General features: G+C 40.2%; 1 protein-coding gene and 1 long non-coding RNA gene across 20 annotated transcripts in view; one reads left to right on the forward strand and one right to left on the reverse strand.

Annotated features, from left to right (window-relative positions):
* The window catches only part of LOC139987702 (protein muscleblind), a 406,475-nt gene that overhangs the window by 315,397 nt on the left and 68,665 nt on the right, over positions 1-22,413 (reverse strand). For 3 of the 19 annotated variants that reach the window (XM_072004256.1, XM_072004254.1, XM_072004252.1), the window contains exon 1: positions 737-1,087. The exons of the other annotated variants lie outside the window; for them this stretch is intronic. The gene's annotated coding sequence lies outside the window, so the exon portion shown is untranslated. Of the gene's footprint in view, positions 1-736; positions 1,088-22,413 lie in introns of those variants that run through there. 19 annotated transcript variants of the gene reach the window in all.
* On the forward strand, positions 226-5,666 carry LOC139987704 (uncharacterized). The gene is made up of 2 exons (XR_011799904.1): positions 226-466; positions 5,274-5,666. It is a non-coding gene; the product is annotated as an uncharacterized lncRNA (long non-coding RNA).

Genomic DNA, 22,413 nt, shown 5'->3' on the forward strand with positions numbered 1-22,413 from the left:
TCGATACGAAACGAACGAATCTTTGGTAATCTTACCTAGTCTCTAGACCTAAACCAATATAAAGAGAGAGAGAGAGAGAAAGAAAAAAAAAGAAAAGCCGAGGGAAAAATAATATACGCGATGGTACGATAGCGTTTCGTTGTACGATACATTATCGGGGCAGGAGAGAACTTTTATGCCATGCGGAATTGCGCAGTACACGGTGGACTTGGCCATAAGCTTCATTGCGTAATCCTGGAACATTTTATTGCGCGTGGGAACGATGTGTACGTCATGTACCGCATCGGTTTTAACAAGGATGGCCATCGCCGTGACTGTTTGCGTCCGTGTGTCTTCCGACGATCAATAAAAAACGCTCGCCGCGATTTATCGAAAGCTCGGACGAGAACCTGCACCGAATTATCGAACGGTCGACCGACGACGGATTAATTACACCCACTTTCACCCTGTCTCGCGGTAATTAGAGGTAAGTCGGGATTAATCGTTGCTTTTTAAAAGCCCGCCACCGAGTCGTCAGGACAATTAACTCTTCGCGAGAGTAATTCACGTGATTCGCCAATGGATTAACTATTACGAAATTGTTTTTTAAAACGAACGATAGGTCTTTTACCAGTGAAATAAGTCCGGCTACGTGTTACTACATCGTACAATTAAAAGCGATATTTTTCGATAAATCTATTCTGCGTCGACGTTTGAGCTACACGTTGTATGAAAAAATATTCCAAATAAAGCTTACTTTGCGTATCGAGGAGGAAAACTTCTTTACGATGCTGTTGTTCCGAACATCTCGATATAACTTTTCCTTTTAGAGGAGAGCGTGTCTTTCTTCCTCCGCCGAATGTCCAGTAAATCTCCTATACAACGCCCACTACGGTATCGTCAAAAAGATCCCTCACGACCACAGAGAACCGCAGAGATCAGAATTGCGAATGACTACGTAGCTCGGCTGCCAACGATTCTAAAATCTTTTACGATACAAGTGTGCGACTGCTCTATAATTTTGTCCACATTCTCCCAAAGACAAAACTATCAAGAATTTCGCTAAACGTGTAATTCACCACGATTTTATTCGTTTCAACCAGATGAAACGAAGCACGCGAGACGCGAAACAATACTGATTCCTTCGAAACTGCGACGTTACGCGTTCGTATTAGATCGTCGTGTACAAAAACAGGATTTTATGCCATCCAAACATCCATCGTTAGTGCGTCCTCCAACAAGCATGTTTACATTTACTTCGATAAAGTTCTGCGGTAGGAAAAAAAAGTTTTGTATACGTTCGACGAGAGAAGATTCCAAACGATCGTAAATGGATCTGCATATCAGACGTAGAAAAACAAATTGTGCAGTTAGTTTATCGACATCATAAATACGATAAATGCTGGTGGATAAATAACGTATCTCTGTTGCTTGAATTATCTCGTTGTCATTGTTCGATACTAAAATAGAATGGACAAGAAATAGATGTCAATGCCAGGAAAGTGCGATAAAACGCTATTGCAGTTCATAAAGGAAAGAATGGTTGGTGTAGGCGCGAGAAACGCGAATTTTATTGCAGAAGACGTCACTAGAGTAAATGGAGTGTCGCATCAATCTATCAGAAGATCTCCATTGTTCCAATAAACTGCGATACAATTACAAACTAGCAGTTATCGATCAACGAACACAACGCAACGTACGTTATACGTAAGCGAATACATCCAATTCATAGAAATAATAGTAAAATAAAAGCGATGAAAATTGTATTACTTGGTTACTACGACAGCTCGCAGCGTCGATAACCGTGTCGATCTTTACGCTTATCGATGCAAAACGAATTTATATCGTTCCTCTCGAAATAATTAACGGAACCTCTGCCGTTTACATTTTCCGTAAATCATGACAGCGCCACGAGCAGCGAAACTATGCTCGTCGTCGCGAGTGACGCGATTAATAGCATCTTATCTTTCGCTAAATCCGGTTTACCGATGAACATCGAAGCTGATGCAAACTTTCGCTCGATACTGGATACTAAAAACGCGAGCGATCTAGAGTCTCGAATACCTTAACGCTCGTTTCTTCCATTGAGTAATTTATATTTAAGTTTTAAAAGAAACAGTACTAAAATCATCGTAAAAGTTTCGGGCCCGTAATAAACGACGCCAAGCTATTGGCTAGCTGAAACATTACATAAACCAAAGGAGATAACTCGAAGATTAATTAAGTCAAAGACGAAGCGGTAAAAGTATACATCGGCGTTTTTAACGCTTCCGAAAAAAGACGTCTGCTACCAATTTACGCGAGTTACCACGGATTGTCAGTCTTTTTCCTTCCTCTTTGGAAATTGGAAAAAAGAACCAACTTTAACTTCGCTCCGTTTCAAATTAGCTGGCAAAGAGGTACTCGAGATACTCGAATTCGAGTTCTTTAAATTCAAGTAACTCGACCGATCCGAATAAGGTTTGACCACGTGGAAAACGTATGACCCGTTGAAAATACGAAATCATTAACCGAAAAAAAAAGCAAAGCCTCGTTTACTTTTGGTTTCTAGTTACGCGTTACCTACTAACAAGTATTTCATTTGCAACATTTATGCTTAGCTGGTATTATGATACAGCCATACCAGTTGCATAAGAATCGCACGGGCTATTTCCACAGGAAACTTAGCGCGACTCATCGCCACGGGAATCCAAGCCAAGAGAAATACATTAAGCCCGTTTTACATCGAGTTCGACCGTGTTTATATTTTATCAGCTGTCACCGTGCACAACTGCACGGTGAAAAATATATGAATACTTGTACGTGCTTCGAAGCGTAAAGTAGACCTCGCGTTAATTAGTTACTTCAACAGATTGATGGTCCGCGCCAAAATGGCGGAAACGATACTATCCGTTTATCGTTATCGGTCGCTGATAAAAATAAAACGACCTTGCAGCAAATCGCGCTCCAGTTGAATTTTACATAACTGTGCAAGAAAGTGACGTTTGAATATGGTGTTACATTGATAACGGACAAGAACGAAACGATATTAATTCGATCAACGAACAAATAACAATCAACAAATAATTTAGCAAATATGTTAAAATTTCACGCTCGAAATCCATAGTTTATTATTCGATGCAATATTTCTTATATTATTTTATATTATTTCTAAAGATGTAGCTACCGACGTCGTTCCGCTATTGTATCCACGTGAACTTGCAATGAAATATATTCGTAGTATAATGTTTCCATCGCAGGACGACCGGTAATAATCTCTAACAGATATCCGAAGATAGAATTTTGAACGAGTGAAAATATTCTCTGATAAAGACATTCGGATGAAAAGACGGATACTTGCATCCATTTGTTATTTGCTCCGATTCCAAAACTCATCGCGCTATTTTCTTAATTTCAAAATAACGCGCTTAAATTTTCTAATTAATCAGTTACTTCGAAAACTCTTTATCTCGCTTTAATATGTAGATGTGTCTTTCGAAAAAAATGAGCAATTATTTCTCGGGAAAAGTTAGCGGAGCAAAAATTTAATTAACCTATTCAATTTAGCTTTCAGAGATAAGGGGAACTTGAATTTTCTTTCAATTTCGAAATGGCAAGGTGCCCGTTGAAAACCATAACAAAAGCATTTATTCATTTCCATCAATTTCAGTGGAAAGTGAAGAATCTCGCCACGCCGCGCCGCGGCAGTAGCTGTCCTTTACACTGGAACGCTTTCACGCGGATATTTCCGGTTAAGTACGAAAGGTCAACTACGTAGCACGGACTATTTCTACGCGAGAGAGGAAACACCTCCGAGCAGGTGTTTCGTTAATACACGGCCCATAAGAGTACATCGGGGAAAGACACGCGGCTAGGAATTTAGGAAGGCAAAAGGGATGACGAGAAAAGGGATGGAGGGTGGCTGATAAGCGATAATAGCTCGGCCGTCCCGTTACAATTTGCAATTATCGCGTTTCCTGGTAAATGCCTTGTCCTTCTACTCTACGGCGCAGCGAACTCTTTTAGAAAGGAACGGCTACGAGAGCGTGATCGCATCGGGATTCCATTGAACGACTTTACGAGCCGGACTAGAATTCGCGCGAAAAAATTCCGCGCGAAAACCAATGGAGTTTACCGAGATTTGCGAACCTTGGCGAATGGAGTCTGTATGTTCTGTTTGAAAAACGGAGAAAGTCGAGAGGAACGTGAGGTTACTTGACATTATCATTTTTTCGTCCAAGTTATAAATGTAGAATCTTGCGATAAAAACTGACATTGGCTTGATACACGTGCATGACACGTTCTTCTTTCTCTAGTAAAAGTCTAATTACTCGTAGTTTCTTTGAAATGTCATACGTTCGATACATTTAAGAAATGTGTATAGCAAACGCTTATGCCGTAAATTAGTTTTTATAATACCTATTGCGTGACAATATTACAGCGAATCCTCTTCAGCTTGAAATTCGTGCGCGATATGTACTATTTACACGTGTCGTTTCGTATGAACAACCTAATAGTTCCATCATATTGTAATCTGACTAATCGTAAACGAGATTACTCGAACGAATCGGGACAACTACACCAGTCAAATTAAAAAGAACAATAAATTTCGATATAGCGCGAACAAATCGAAGCAGCTGAAAGGACAAGCGAAAAAGCTAGCTGACGTAACGAAACGTACAAAAGAGTGAAAAGTATCCTTCGTCCGTTTCTCGATTAATTCTTAAAATTCTCTATTAAGAAGATCATTGTAAATTCCGTAATTCAAATTGCCATTGAACGCATCTTCCAATTACATTCAATCGCCTGTGTCGTATCGGAAACAAGCATTCACGGAGACAGATATGATAATTGTGGTCTGTCTGATACTGTCATTGATACCTATTCAGATCTGGACGCGTTGTATGACATTGTAGGAGCAGTTGCAATTCCGTTCTTACAAGGACAATTCGTTCCTCTTATCGCGATTATCACGACGACGATACCTTGAAGATAAATAACGTCTATCGTGAAAGTAAATAACCCAAGTAATGTCATGTTTAGAATTCAAAGTAAACTAAAGATAGGACACGTATATAATTTATTTTCTCGCTGCAAAATTTTGACGATATTCTTTCCGCCCCAAAAGGCTACCTCTTAAGAGAGACTACATAAAAGAAACTATCGCATTATGAAAGCAAAAAATATCAAAACGGCATATCATTTGTCCCTTCTTCGTAGGTTAAAGAACCGGTCGTAATAATTCCAACAAACTGCAATAACCCGAAATAACATCGGTACGTAACTTTTATCGTACGCTGTTTACTCCGTTCCAGTGTTCTCGTCGCAAAATTCTTATTTTAAGGGAATTGCCGATAGACCAAGTCCGAATCATCTAAACCGATCCTATTCGCGAGAGGGACGAGTAGCGATCGGTTAAAATCGAATGCACGAAACGGTTCCAGTTGGCCAGTAGCTACTACCACTTTTGGGATTAGCGGTGTTTGCAGGAAAAGAGTATAAAATGTGCCAGAACCACGGGGGAGAGAGGCGTGTAATTACCACGAGTGGGCTATCTACTTATCTCCGGCTTTCGCGGTCGTTGAAGAGGACCAGCTTGAAGAAGAAAGTATCTTTTTCGCGGGCAGAGGCCGGCCGTGAAAACAGTCTACAACACGAGCTACGAAAATGTACGAGTTTCTTCTTGCTGCTAATAAAATTCAATTAATTCGATACCGTATTAGATATTCGATAATACTTACATACCGAATTACTTTGTGATATTACTGCTCCAACACCAACTTATATAGATAAATGGATAAAATACTCTATATAGATAAATAGAAATCAATTAACGTGTAATCGATCGACCTGCTACCACGGTTTGCTACCTTCGGCACATTCCTTTATCCCTATTTGTACATATATATATATATATATAATGCATAGATAGGCACCTAACTAGTTAAGGAGTTATCGCGAAGCAAGTATACGCGTCGTAAGATAGCACCGCTCGTAAAAGCGACTATAAGAAACTTCGCGGTTACTTTAATTAAAAGGGCTACGAAATAATAAAAAAGGTTAACGAGAAGCGAAGCGCTCGCCGGACGACGGCTATGGAACGACAACCAATGAGAAACGCTCGAAATGAATGCGATTTGGCGATATCAACCCTTTTATTATTATTGGCCCTTATAATATCGCGATCAAGTTTAATCGTGAAAAACGTTATTGGTATTTTTTGGATGATTGACTTACGCTTGGTAAGGGGACGTCGATTTCAACGATTACATAGGAGATAATATTAATGACTATTAATAGGCAGTGTTGTCCACTTTAACGATTAAATATGTTCCACGAGTTGATCGAAATTTTCACTTCAACGTAGGGTAAAATACGAAGAAAGGTTATTTAGAGTACGTAAGTCCACTTTGAAGCGAAGTAAAATGTTACTTTAACCGGTAAATGCAATCCAGCTTTTTAACGACTTTTATCATACACTTTTTAACCCTTTGAACACTGTTAGCGCATATATGGGCTCAGAGCAAGAAGATCCCTTTGGCTCGTAGCCGCATATATGCGTATGTTACGTTTAAAGTGCGTTCAGATTGTTGGCAAAAAGTAATTACTTTCTAGCAGATATGGGGACCGTAAGTGTGCATCTGCTATTTTGTCATACCGTATACAGACAGCACGGATAGTTATATCTCGTCGGCTGTAAAAAAAAATAACTCTTCTTTCTAGTTAGAAACATTATGGAGATTCGCATTACGTTACTCTTATCTAATTAAGAACATTACAGAGATTCATAAAAGATAATTAAATTTTGCTTATAATTGAATAACAATTACAATCGTTGCAACTAAAGTATTCGATGAGATTAATAATAGGTTAAAACAAAATTACAGCTGGATATAAAATTGGATAAGTTAACACGTTACATGCTACGCGAACCACTGACGAGTAAGAAGTAAAACTCGTTCGACGAAGTTTGCCATAGAGTAAGAGTTAGCAGGAGAATTTGTTGAGAAGATAGGGTGGACGATCGACGCCAGTTGTTTGGACACTGTAATCTTCGTTGTCTCCGCTCGGGCGTCGTTACGCCACCATAGAGCAGTGTTGATCGAGTTGATCTTAGGGTTTATACGCTTGTATGGCTACGCAGGCAACGGTCTTACTTAGGAATTGAGTTCTGGCTGGATGAATATAAATTCCTGTAGGGAAGGATGGTATGCGACACTTTCGAATAAACAAAAAGACAGAAAAAGTTGGTAAGTATTAAATGAATTGCTAAACATTTCAGAATTTAAATAACGAATCTTTTGAAGTTTAAATAGATTTACACAGTGAATAAAGAACGAGCCCTTGGAGAACTAAAACATCGTGGATAGACGTACATTTTTTAGGGAATTCAAGAAACAAGTATGTCGTGAAATATTTGGGGAATTCAATTGGTAGATAAAACATAGATGTCAAGTAGAAAAACGAAGTAGAAAAGGTCGCTGTAATTTGTTAATGAAATTAGGAATTTAATTACTGCGACTGTGAACCCGTGGAGCGGCATGATTAATTATATACTTGATGCTTGCGCTCTTGGGAGTACTTTTCGACCTCGATGCTACAAGGTGGCGTAGCCGTGCATGGTGAATTTGGTCTGATTCATTTAAAACGAGAAAAATTCCATAAAATGATGAAATTCAAAACTTCTCTTTTAGCATAAAAGAAATTAGCCACATTAACGTCAAAATTTAATAAATAATCGATACGTAAAGACATATTCGCAACGCGTCGCTGAACAGAAATTATCGATATCTAAAAATCTAAATTTTAGCACTTTGGTGATTATATTCGATTATTTTATCGATTATCGATTACGAACGAAAAATTTAACGTTCCATCTATGCAACTCGTATGACGCAGAACATTCATCGTTACATTACCGAGTATTTGACTACCAATCGACATACTGTATTATTAACACCAACTTTGCTAGATATTTCACATATCACTTAAACACTCCATTAAACGGCAAAGTCACCCCAACAAACTACCCTCGTTCCTTCCTTTCTCCGCCAAAGAAACGAAAGAAAAAAAAAAAGGAACGAGCCGATAAAAGCGGCGAAGTCGTTCGCTAGCAGGCCCGATGAAAGCCCAAAGGAGAAACAAAAACCGTGAGGGGTGACAGGAGGGGTTAGGAACAAGTGGGTTCGAGTAGCTGGGAAAAGGGAGCGAACGAACCTGGTGAGAAACGAGAGAGAAAGAGAGAGAGATAGAGAGAGAGAGAGAAGCTCGGTTGATGGAACGCGCGGAAATGGAATGTAACTAGGAAGGTACGACTCTTCCTAATAACGTTTCCACCGGTTCCAGTGCGTTAAGTGACTGCCGGCGTGATTTTTATCGCGTCGGTGTTATTTCGTTCGAGCGACGAACACCGTTTGTTAGCCAGTCAAACAGTCACGCTAATTGCGACCGCTTCGCACGCTGTTCCTTCTTCTTCGCGCTTTACGACGGTCTCTCGGCACTGCTTCCTCGACGCGATTTCATACACTCGCAAATATGTCTTTTAGGCGACTCTCGACCAGTAACGCTAGGTAGCAAGGATTTAATAATCCATTCGGCAAGTTTCAAATTAATCGAAACGATTAGGAAATGCTTCGCGTTGTTTTACGTTATCCGCCGTAATATTTTAACAATTTCACAAGGTGCACGTACTACCGATACCGTTGTACATCGTTGCCTCCATTAAACTGTCGCTCTGAAACGTTTATTTTTTAAATAAACGTTTACGTTGGAAAATGTCGTGCCGTGTTAAGCTTTTACAACCTTTATAAGAGGGAAGAATTATTTCTGATATGCTAGTTCCCTTTAACAAACAGAGGAGCGTTATATCACGAAAGTAGTATATGTATACCTCATAATATGCTTGATATAGAAGATAGCTGAGCCTTCGAATTAATAGGAAGTTGGAGGCTATAATATCGAAACCGGATTGATCCATGTATTACTATATTTAAGGTAATAACAGCACGATCTCATCAAATTAATTATTTCTTCCCTGTTTCTTGGTAATCAGTAGCATCTTAACGTTAATCGTCGCTATCAATAGCTCGTTAAAAGTCATGATCGTCGAAATGTTCGATGTTTCGCGTTAAAACCACGTAAAATATTAATTCGAATATATAATTTAAATATTATTTCGATTTAGCTCCCTGAAATTAGTATGTAATTAAATTTCTTCCATCATTTTTCTTTTTTTTTCTCTATAATGTGCAGCGGTTGTAGAGGTATTTATCGATTAATGTTATAATAAATTAGCATAAAAAATAAATTTAATAAGGCCGTAGAAAAATAATTTATTTTTATTAAAACGAAAAAATAATTTATAGTTTAAGTAAAAATAAAATAAGAGTATGGCACCTATTTCCGGTAGACTTTTTCGCGAGAACAGTAAATAGAAAGAAAAATTAGCCGATAAACTATTAACGGAGGACACAATTTTTTTGACAATTTCGATGAAGCGTCATCGCCTGACGTCATCAGGAAGAGAGTGGGCAAGGGAGGAGAAGCGTGACACACACGTGCATTTCCTTCGCGTTTGCCATGAATGGAACAAAGTTAGATGGTTCCCAAGCGGTAAGTTATCATACACGGAAAAGAGTCGCTATCTGCCAAACTAGATCGCTCGAGGAGGAACATCTCGTGGACAAACAGCGTAAGCACGGACCATGTTTCACTCGACACGGGATTCATCCACGATTTTCTTGGCAACTCGTTGTTCGTGCGAGCAGAAATAGCGATGAAATGCGCCATGGGAAAAAAAAGAGGAGAAAAATGCAGGACAAAAGGCGAAGAGGAGAAGAGGGCAAAGGGGACGAGGTGGTTCGCGGATTATCTAGCAAGTCGCGTATCCAGCGACTACAAGGTATATCCCTTTACTGGTTGGGAGTTGCCGGAGGAGGCCGACGATACGAGAGGTGTCATTTGTACACAAAAGAGGGAGGCGAAGCCGCGTTACGCGACACGTGCATTTAGGAGAAAAAGGGAAAAGCCAGACGACGAGGCGGTGAGAAAAGAGTGAAACGTGTATTTACTCGAGAGCGACACGCGGCCGTCTCGACACCTCTGGACGAAGGACGCTATTCAGATCCACAATTGGAAACCTAATGAATATTTTCAGTGGTGGATATCGGTTGTAGTACGCTGTATGGGTTTGTATAGCTATGGGATCGTTATTGAAACATTAATCTGGATAATCGGCTACTTTACCAATAGAGCGGTTAATTTTGTCAGCAGAACTTGCAACGCACGAATACAAAATTGAAATCACGATGCTTTAACATTTGACAACATTATGGACGTTGCAAAAAGTATGAATCCAATATATTTTATCACTTACGTTTACGAAGATTCGAACGTCGATGTCTTACGTTTAAGTAAAATTGCCATTGACTTACCTGAAACAGAAAGCGATAGCCTTTTTTTAGAAAATTCTGAAAGCTGTTCAGTCGTTTTCTTCTTTATAATCGTTATTTTTATAATTCGAACCAAAACTATTACCCGCCGAGACAAATACTATTAACGAAAAAGATATCTACATCTTCGAAACATCTTCAACCAAAATATAAATGTCATTGGAAATAACATGCCAATATAGCCATTGATATTTATGCTAACAGCTTGCTGCTTTTAGTCTCTTTCATCGCTAATATTCGACGCTCGACAAATTTTCGGTTGCGTCGCTAAAACCTAACACTGCTTCCATTATTCCCGTTCCTAAAATACCAACCACTCGTACAACCGTCGAAAGACAAAACCAAAGCAAACAAGCCGATCGCGTCACGAATTTACAAATCTGTAAAGACTGTCGAAGGTTGTCGCAATTTAACTATTCCTGCCATTAGTCGTTGTACCAACACCGTGTATAAATTTTTGAATCGTCGATACTGGATTTCGATAGAATTTCGTTCAAACTACCATTAGATTTTTCTCGAGGAATTTTAATTACAAAATAAGACAAATCAACTTACGAGACAACTCGATACAATTGGACGTAGAAGATTCGCGCAACGGTTCGGCAAGAGAGTACGAGGCGAAAACAATTGCGAAAGGGCCGAGAGCAAAATCGCTCTCTTCGAAACGTTTCCCTATACCGATGATCTCATTAGCGGCTAATGAAACGTTGCAAGCATCGCGCCTACGCATGATGCAACGTCTGGGAATTAATGAGTCAATTATACGTCGGCCGGAATCAATCTTCTCCGATTCTTCACAATTAATGTCAGTTAACCAAGTTCAGTCAGAGCTCGTTCGTCCTGTAATAATCTTTATAGCGAAACGAAACTTGGAACTAGAAAAAAAAAATTTAATCATTAAGCGCGCTTTGTAACCGCTCCTGATAAATGCAGAGAATTACTTTCAAGATCTCACCGACGCACGGCCGTACAGACATCGATAAATTAAAGAAGCTTCGAGAATGACGAATAAACAGATCGTCCGTTACGAAACGCGTTATTAATGTTTCGTTTCGTGGGATCTAAACTTAACCCCCTATAACCAGAATTTGGTTTCGCTTATGAGAAAACGAGATTATAATTCGCTATAATTTTTCACTTTGGTATACAATTTACAGACTGATAATTATTGGAGAGATCATTTGGTTCCAATGTTATGGTATGCTGGCAAGATACAACTTAATTAATAAATATCTAATTAATAAATATCTAATTTTACCAAAACGCATAAACGAACGAGAGATCGTTTTTTCGTATAATAATGGCCAGCGTTTCAGGAAATCGTCGCTAATTCGAGCCATATATTTATCCGATCGTTCGTCGACGACTAATTGACGCATTGAACAAATAATCAGTCAAAAATTAGACGAGACGAAGGAAGGACAGACGGTATAAATTCGAGCAAGCGGGTGAGTATCGTTTTGCGTTCGATGGTATAGCAGTTGCGAGTATGCAAACGAAAAGGGGAGGTATTTTCTGGCACGTTGTTATCCCAGATTATGGTACGCGTCTTCAACCCTGAGAGGTTATATGGCTGGAAGTTGAATGGTCTCTACAAAAGTTTCGGTTGGTCGCGAACCTCTATCCTCGTTAATTCCAAAGTTTCGCGAATCTCTTCTCTTTCCTCCTTCTTTTCCATCTTCCTTATATTTTCTTTCTTTTTTTTTTTTTTCTTCAGAGGGAGAGTATCACACTACATCCTTCTTACTAGCCAGTTTGCCTGTGAAACGTTAGGAAAGTCTCGTCGATGCAAATAATTATGTTATTATTAATTATGTCGGAATAATTAAATTAAATAAACTGAAATTAGCGAAGACCGGTAACAGCAACTTCGTACATCGATATATATGTCACGAGTCGTATGTGAAGCTTTCACAAACGAATCTCTGGTTCTTTCGGCATAATGAGAATTAAGACGATTCGATTCTTCTTCGTATAAAAATTCAGATAAGAATACATAATTCTAAAGGAGATTCGACGTAACGGGAAAGAATATATGTACTTTGATCGTCATTCATCGAGTTATTAATGACGTCGCAAATCTCATTTACATCTTCGTACGAAAGAGGAAAAATTCTAATCCCATTACTATTACCAAATCCCTCGACAATACCAAACAAGTTCCAGTTACGGAAACCTAATCACCATTACGAAGATTAATTCGAAGCTGACGAGCACTAAATAAAGGAGCAGCGGTCAAGTGACAGACAATCGACTGCGAAACTCGTATTTTTCCTCTGTCTTATACCGCTGCACCGTAATGAATCTGTACAATCACGAATCACGTTCACCGGTTGCGAGTGATATTTAGAAAGTCTTACACGATGCACGAACAAAGGAACGTAAGTTTCTCCATCGATTTAACGCGTGTTACAAACGAGTATATGTATACTACCAAAATCACGTGAAATAATCGCTTAAGCATTTTCTCCTGTGGAACAGGACTTCACGTTGTTAAGAACGTTAAATGTTCTTAAAACGTCCGTTTATAAATTTGATACAAGTTTCTTTAGTCTCTCTTTTTCTTATCACGCTGTTCTCTGGTAGTTTTTCCTCAGCTTTAATACACGATGGTGTATTAAATTCAATTTTCTTTTTAAAACAAGACATATTCATCGGAACGTTTCGTTCGAAAAACGTTTGTGCGATTAATACGTACCAATTCCATCGATGAATTATACGATAGCAGTTTCCCTTGTTTAATGGTATAAATTCGTGTCAATCAGAAAATTGTACAAATTCGTATGAACGCAGATATCTTCAATCGCGACTTTCAACGTCATTTATCCCGAAAACAAGCGATCAGTGATCAGATACCCCTCGAAGCAGAGTCTAAACAGCTCATCAGTCCTGTAATTTCCAGGGTGACTCATCGAAAAAGGGCGTTTTCGCTTCTAACCCTCACCCCCGTAAATACCAAAATCGTTCTAGCGTATCGTTCCCCGAATGGAAACAGTCGCACCATCGAATTAAATCGATTCGAAGAAACGATCAACGGTCGAGCCAACTGTCCGATAGAAATACGCAAACCACAGACTATAAAAACAATCAAATCTATAGAATCTCGGCTTAAATCACTGAAAAACTCTCTTTCTCAATTTCGTATTACGAAAGAACCGATTATTTTCTATTTTCACATCTGTACATCACATCCAGCAAGTTTTCGTGATACGTGATACTATATACGCGATGCCGTAAGTAACCTAGCCATTCTGAAAAACACTGTGCGATCGTAAAAAGTGGAATCGCGAATGAAAATAAAGGGAAGAACGAATTTTGTTAAGTTGGCAGAGCTCGTGAAACTATAACTAATTATTTAATTGCATGTGGAAGGGTTGGGCGATGTGTGCGGAGGAAGGATAAAGAGAAAGTAAGAGAGAATGACGGAATGATGCGGTGCAGAGCGGGTATCAGAGAGGGGCTTGATAGAAAGGGATCGAAAGGGGGAGAAGGAGAGGGAAAGACAGGGGGAAGAGGGACACGTTGCCTCGCAATTTGCGTAATTGAGCTCTGAATTATTTACACTGTCGGCTGCGTCATAGTTCTGTTCGGTAATAACTGACAGGCCGGCGTAAATGCGAAATCGGTTGACACTTAACGCGATTCGAAATTACGTACGGGTCGACCGAACGATAACCGAGGTCATTGTCTGGGTGGAAACGCGCTTAGTAGTATACGCCGTATACCGCTGTCTGGTCAGACATTTTCTACTGCTTCCAACTCAGACTTCATAAACGCGATTTGCGAATGGATCGGCAGAATTCCCTTTTGCCGAGATACTGTTTCACGAACCAGCGTATTCCATCCGTTATCACCTTTACTTCCTATGTACGTGTCCATGGTTAGTTTTTGAGTTAAACAACTTACTCGGTACAAACTTATTTTGCATTTTCTACCATTCGCTTCTTCGCATCTATTCTGAAGCGCCGATCTTCCACTCTTGACTCGTTCTCCGATCACAAACGCGTTTCGTAATGCTTAGCTCAGGACCGTGTTTATTATTCGATTTCGTATTCAATTTTCGAAAAAGGAAAACTCGTAAACGAAGACGCATGTAAAGTCACGTGTATATACACCATATGTAGAGATCGGTAGAAGCATATCCTGAAAATGTTTTTAGTCGCCTTTGCAAGACCAGCAGCGTAGATATTCCAACACCTTTGCAGAATATGGTATATCGTTCGAAAACAAATTCACCCGGTTAACATCTTATTACGTAATCGCTGGAAGTTGGAATATCTTTCTCAACAGAGAAACAAGGGAAAACAAGGACAAAGTAATAGGATGATAAATGATAAATTAGTCGTGAATGGCTGTAAGGCTGTGTAAGAGCGTTATTATCATAGCGATTCAAGCGTTACTGAAAAGAAGAAATTTCGCGCGGGCCGTTTGCATCGACGTGTTTGCAGAACGGATACAATATTTACGCACGTCCTTGAGCAAGCAGTGTTTACTTAGCGATTCACTTAACGACTCGCCGTGAAGTGATTTCCTCTGTGCTAATCTGAGTGGCGCAGCGCGAAATATATAAGCCCGCGATAATGCGCTCCGACAATCCTGTCGCGAATCAAGATTAAGTCGGCACGCCCGGTTACAGAACGGGAGAAGCTCCCCTAATGCGGCAAACAAACTGAGCACATTCTGCAATAATGCAACTGTTCCTAATAACGCGACTAATTTCGTCAGGAAACACCGAATCCTCGAATGCTAATACAAATCTTAATAGAGATTTGAATTATCGTCGCGAAATCTTCTTCTTGAGTCGTCACACGTACTATATTCTACAGATGGAAAACGTTAGAAAATATGGAGTACAAAACTAGTAATATACAGGTGTTGTTATTTGTTGGAAAATCTGAAATATGGAAAGCTATACTATACGATATCCAGACAGACTAAAAGTGCTGCTAAAATATTTAACGATCCAGCCGAGTTCTTACTTACTTTTCATCTCTCTAGTTGCACTCGTGAAACCGATACTCGACCGAACTAGCAGATAAATAGTAACGGGTTGTGTCAACATCGTACAAAATAGCACATAAAAACCCCAACGTCCTGTCAGCCTATAGCATTCTAACGAGAAATACACACGTAATAGGGAAAACCGAAGCACGTTTAAATACGTATTTAGCGATACGAACAGCGAGTAGAAATTGGGGAAATTTGGTGAGACAACGGAAACGTAATGAATTCGTCCATCCGGCGCAAATATTCATCTCGCGAGTTTTGTCAATCGCTCGCAGCTGGAACGTGCAATACTTGCAACGAGTATTTCGGTGAACGAGAAGATACCGAGGAAACGAACGGTGCAACGTGGCTGCAATCACACCGGGAAAATCGAAGGGGTGTGGAACGACTAGAGACGCGTTCAGAGAGGACAAGTGGGATGGAAACAGAGGGAAAAACAACGTGGGTAGAAAGGGAACGGTGTAGCGCACCGAGATATAGAGCGCCTCGTTTGCCAGAACGATTCGAAGCGAACAAAACTGATCGAGAATACGAGACTGCTTTTCGCGTTTGATAAAAGGCACAATGAGATCGCGTGGATTTTGTTACCGCGCTCGAGTGGAGAATACTTCTCACGTGGTTAACAGATTCCATGTCGCGCCATGAAAAGTTGAATCACCGTTTTCATTAAAAAACGGTTCTCGCGACTTTGATATTTTAAATAATATACGATATACGACGAAATATACAATTCTTAAGAAACGAGTTCTACGATATATTCCATTCAAATAGAACAAGAAAATTATATTACGTATCACGTTGCTCGTAGTTGATCATCATCCACTTACGAGCATATTAGCCAAAGTTCATGGAATTTCGACGGAAAAATTGCGACTCGAATGGACTCTTGCACGCTCGTAAATTGAACTTTCTCTGTCCCTTCGTGAACCTAGAAGATGTTGGACGCACGGTTGAACACGCGACACAATACAGGTATAGAGGGATAGACAGACAGGTAGAAAGAGGAGAAGAGGACAGGAGCGAAACAGAGAGACGTCGATGAAAAAAGCTGGCTGATTCAAACGTCAGTCCGAATGCTGATGAAAACCGCACGCAGAACGGGCATTCGCTGCAAATGGCGTAGGAAATTTGTTTCTGTTATCGCGTACGGCTATCGCGACGTCGTCGCTCCTCAATGCATTGTCAAAACGAATCACTGTCCGTGGGATCGATAACCTATTTCCTCGACACGGCTTCCCGATTAACCGCTCTCTCGCAGGGTGAAATTTCAACGAATGGCCGCGCGCGCGCTTGCCCAAGAAAAAAATCATTTTTACGCGTACACCCAATTCTCTGATGGAGGGCGTAGCGTCACCGTCTACGTATGTTTTGCGTAAAATTTTTTCTTACCTTACGTCGAATGTTAAAAGCATTCGTAGAAGAATTCGTTACGACAAAATGTTTTGTCGTCTAATTTTACAAGTTCGTAAGAGAGGCACAGAAAATGCATCCAGCGCCGTTTGATATTTCCTCGCGAAATTTTATTCTATGAAAATTTATAAATGATAGAAATCTATAGCTGAAATGTCGTCGTCTCAGTGACAATACCAATAACAATAACGGTCCTTTGTTTTCTCGTTTTACGACTTGGCGATTATCGTTATCTACTGGTATTATCGCATTAGCATATTACGATAATTAGGTACTGTTGCTACTTCTTCTATCATTCTACGTATTACTATCGTTTGCATTACCGTAACTTGTTATCGTTAATCACATTAAACTGCCGATAGTTAATATTCGCAAAGAATATTACTCCAGGCGAATAAATTTATCGATCTACCTGTCCGTTATACGTGTATGCGTCGCGAATAACAGATTACTTGGTCGATCTTTAAACGATTATTCTTCGTAGAATAACCCTAATTACAATTAGCAGAAATATTTGATCTAAACACGTGAAAATAATTCATTTTTATTTTCTAGCCGGATTTATGTCTATAAAACGAAATAAATAGTATCGAATCGATTCACTCGCCACTCGTACGTATATTTATCCAAGACCATCGTCCAGTAATACACAAACGACGTCTGCGAGATTCCTGCTGGTGCGGAGACTGGATTTTCGAACAAATTTCGCCAACGGCGCTACGATTTTCAACGACGTCAGAGAAAGCGTTCGCCGTCGGGGTCGACAGTCAGCTGACAGACAGCACGCCGACGCTTGCCAGGGATGGCCAGAAAGGGTGAAAGGAGAGACAGGATTGTTAATGGAAAGCCATTGTTCTCTAATCAAATCATTTGCCTGGCGACGAGAAGGGGCGCGATCGTGCTCGCGAGAGAGACGACCACGAGCTAAACGAAGACGAAGGAAAATGCTGGTCGTACCGTAGAAACAAGGCGCGACAGCAGGTGCGCATACGATCAGCCCTCCTCCGTTACCGTGAGCCCCTAACGGCTTCGCAGACTTATTCTATACTTGCCAGTAATTGCCATGCCACCGAGTCACTTCTATTTTCCAGTATTTTCTGCGAACCATTCGAATCGCCAACTCTCTCCGATCCACTACTTAACCGTTGTGCAACGATGGCCTGGTGTCGTCCAAGACCGTGCACATGCGCTATCATAGAAGGAGAAATATTTTGTCATCGAAGTATGTATTCCTATAGTTTATTCCGAGTCTTTTCGCTTACGTCGAATAAATGTTTCCTTTCTGATTCGTAAAGGACGTAGTAAATTATCAAATATTCACGGTCATCGAAATAACAACGTTTCTCTGCTCCAACGGTACCGATATTCAGCCCTTATATTTGTCAACTAGTTTTCATTTAACGACAAATTAACTTAATCGCAACTGTAAATCGGAGACTTTTACGGAATTTAGTCCGTGTGCGAATCCCTACTGTTTCGAGTTGCTTTTACAAAAATACCGTAATAAAAATTCCGACAATAAGAATCGTTAGAAAAATACGATACAACGAGAGACGGTGGAAACTGGTTCGTTCGCAGCGAGGCTTAAAACAGGAGCAGGATGCGCGCGGTGTGAATCAATGCAATCCCCGTCATCCGTCACGGGATTCTATGATGATTATCCAGCGACGAAATGTGATTATCGGACAGAGTCAGCAGCACGGGATGGCTGGTACGTGTCAGTGACCAGCATGACTCGATGAGCACACGCGGTAAGCGTATACAGGTCGGTGCACGGCCAGCACCGAAACAATTCTCTGCCTCGCACGTCCAATGTCCCACTGCATTTTATTGCATTTGCATGGGTACACGTACGTGGCCGTGGGTTGTGTGCGTGTGCGTGCGTGCGTGCTTGTGCCGATCGTTAAAGAGCGCTGCTCGGCTTCCCACGTTAAGCTCGCTGCCGGCAACGAGCATCGACGACTGTCACGACGACTGTCGGCATCTTAAGGGAGTGTTTCTATGATCGTAATTTTCCAAGTACCTTTCCAATCGTTTCAAGGAATACGTTGCAAAATTATTAAATCTTAACAACGAAGTCTTAATGGAAAACGACGTGTAGCGTTTTCGTCCTTTCAAAGGTACGGCATAGTTTTTTAACTAACATTTCTCAATTATGTCTGTCCGTATGAAACTGGTCTCTCCAAAAGTCACGACGATTTTTCATTCGCCCTCGTTCAGAATAGACGCTTCTTCCTTTCTCTTGCTTCGTGCCTGAACGATCATGGAAGGAATACCCGCCCGGCCGTTAGCGTCCCCTAACGATTATCGACTCGTCGATATCAGCGGCCTTGTTATCAGCGATTCGTAGTCGCTAGTTCTACACAGGTTGGCATAGTTCACTCTATGCCCTCGCTTTTCATATAGAACGGTGTCATTCGGTTCTTGGAAGCTGTGTATATCCGGCCTTTTAAATACACCGCGGCTATTCCTACGTTTCCTCGAACCTCGTTGCCAACTTTTAATAACACCCGCGCCATTTGCATCGCGCGTTTACGACTCCGTTCATTGGCCGCTGTTCACGATTCTTTCCGTCGGATTTTATGCCTCTTTTCACGGGACGAGAGGTCTACGTTCGCGATAACAGACCCTTCAGAACCCAGTCTTCTTCGTCGTTATTCAACGGTGTCGTTGTTTAACCATTAAGTCGCCTTCGGTATTGATATTCCTATTCGTATTCCTCGATATTGGTATGCATGGGTTATGCTGATTTTCTTACTCCTGACTTTTTCACCGAATGTTCTTTTTTATTTCTTCTTTTTTTTTTTTTTTTTTGTACAACTTATCTATACTGTCCGATCTCTCACAATTGTTCTAGTTTCGATAGATTTGGTTATGATTAAAATTATAATGGCGGTAAAAGATCCTAATAGTACAATCCCAATCGTAACGAAAGCTACAATAGATCGGCGAATAAGGAGTTACCGTAGCTGCACAAAGTATCGTGATTGATATTTGCCAAATATATATAGATCTTGACGACTATAACGGTACGCCTTTAGATTACGAATTCAAACAAAATTCACGAATGTAACAGCGTGTAACCTGGTTTACATCGATCGCAACGATCGTTTTTCTTATCGTTTTTCAGACCGTAAGCCAGTACCTTTTCGCTTTCTTCCTGGTTTCGCGTCTTTTGTTTAAGTCGCTGGCAACGTTATAACATCGTAACTATCGTTAACCAACGTTAACGATTATCGACCCCCGATATCGTGTGACCACATAACTACCGGTACTTATACGTACGTGTGCGCGCTATGTATTACTTGGTTGGAATCGAGCTTTAACGTTGTTTACCATCTGCCAGACGTGCGTGCGTATACACTACCGTTCGTAAGTGTAAGTACTTGACTTTCACGTTATTGTACTTAGATATTATATGAAATATGCTTTGAACGAAACTCTGTAAAGGCGATAAACGCTGAAAGTCTATAGCGTATTGTGTTTCTATCGAAAATTTTCGCTTCTGAAACTCGCATCGTTTATCGTCTCTACTTTTCGATCGTAAGTTTAAACGTTTCGTGGAAGAGTAATTCTCCGTTGAACTTTTCTGATCACGATGTTGTTCCACAGCGACGATTCTTCGTCTCATTGTCAGAAAAGACCTTTGAAGTCTTAATTGGTTCCTTGCCAGGTTTCTATATTACACGACCAAAAGGGAGAAGAAACGGTTGATCGGACAGCTGGATCAAGGTTTTTCGTTTATTGGATGACTGCCGCCGAGTCAATTGGACCACTCGGGTCGTGTTTCTCTTGGAGAAGCGATGGTTCGATTACCTTGAAAACTGTGAACCCGTCGATGAACAGAAACTCCTTCGATAATTCTAGAGTATCGAGGAATTAGCGAATGGTGTCGGCTCGATTGTATTTGAAAGACTTTAATTTAAAAGGGCAGCGTGCTAGTTAATATCGCGTATAATTATTATTATATAATCGTTATATAATAATTTCCAGAAAACAAAAGATCAATTTCACTTCGATTTGAATCGATTTAGATCCGAATTTATTTCGCGAACAGTGAACATTATGACGAAAAAGAAATTGAACGTTTAAACGATACAACGTGGAATTTGGGTTTATAATATATATTGGTTGTGTATCATACCGTGACAGCTTTTCTCTCTTTTTTCATTTGTTCGATGAATTATATATTTGTCGGTGTATTTAAATATTGACGGATATTGAGTTCCTAAAATCCATGTAAAATACAAGCAAATCCGATTCAATGGAACGTTTCAAATTCAAAGAACGTTTTTATCACCTAACTAAATCACCCGAATATTTTCTCCTTAATTTCATTTGCTGAAGATTAAGTACTTTTCGAGAATCTTCGATTTCAAACGCGAATAATCATTTCAAAATATTCATGTTGATATTTAATTAATTGCTACTTATATCCTGTATTTACTTGTAATTGCACAATTATACGGACTGTTCCGAAACAATGACTAAAATTCCGTTTAGTAAAGAGAGTTATAAAACTTTACTTTTCTCGAACATCGAGAAATAGCCGCCTATTTTTCATCTTTTACGTTAAAAAAGTGAAATTGTCTCGTCGCACACATCGCGCAAACGATCGCGCGATAGAATCTACAACGAACGCGGGGCACTCGTATCGATCGATAGAACGGCTGCGTGCAATGAGAAAGGAATGAAAGCGCGGGGGCAAGTAATTGCGAGATATAAATTTCGCGTGCGTAAGATACGTATGTAAGAAGCCTTGTTCCCAATTTTGAAGGGTTCGACGACCCGGTTGGTCGTTTCCACGCGCTTCGAAGCGTTCGCGGTACCGCTGGCAGAAATCTGAAAGTTTCGTTTTCGAAAGGATCAGGGAATCGTATCGTCGTTCAGAGATAGGCCAGGCCGGAAAATTAAAAGCATCGCTCCCTGCTTTTCCGTTACTCCAGCTGTCCTAACGTAATCCTCCTATCCTTCTTCGTTGTTTAAGTACTGTTGCGAGTCCGTTTAGTAAGTAATTACTGGGTCGGTGTATATGAAATGTTCGTCCGAACGCATCAAATTCGTCATCTGGCTTGTTCCGAGAGATATATCGCGTTTGCTTACGATGTAATTTACATAAAATCGATCGTCTACTTATACTCTTTCGTTAGGTGTATCTTTTCTTAAGATCAACGCCTTAAGGCGTAATTTGAGTTTAATAGTTGTACGAAGATTTAATAAAATGCGAAACAACAATATATTTATTCCGAGTGAGGAAAATGGTTGTTTCGTATGTTTCGACTTAATAACGTTAGTTAACGTAGTTCTGCCTATAGGAGTTGCCCGATTTAACAGTCGACCATCGTCCGTTGCATGTGATGTGAAAGCAAACGATTATCGCTAACGATGTAAATTTCCCCAGTTACGTTTTTATCTTATTTCAGTAGAGTACATTCCATGTGGTTTCCTTTCACTCCGATACGACTTCGATATATTCCTTTCTTCTTTTTATTTAATTTTTTCCCGTGTTCCTGATCTGGCTCGTGTAGCACCAACGCTCGATTCATCGATACGTGGCTATTAACATATCGCAATCGCAGATTTTCGA

This window comes from Bombus fervidus, chromosome 5, assembly GCF_041682495.2.
Source record: "Bombus fervidus isolate BK054 chromosome 5, iyBomFerv1, whole genome shotgun sequence".
NCBI lineage: Eukaryota > Metazoa > Arthropoda > Insecta > Hymenoptera > Apidae > Bombus > Bombus fervidus.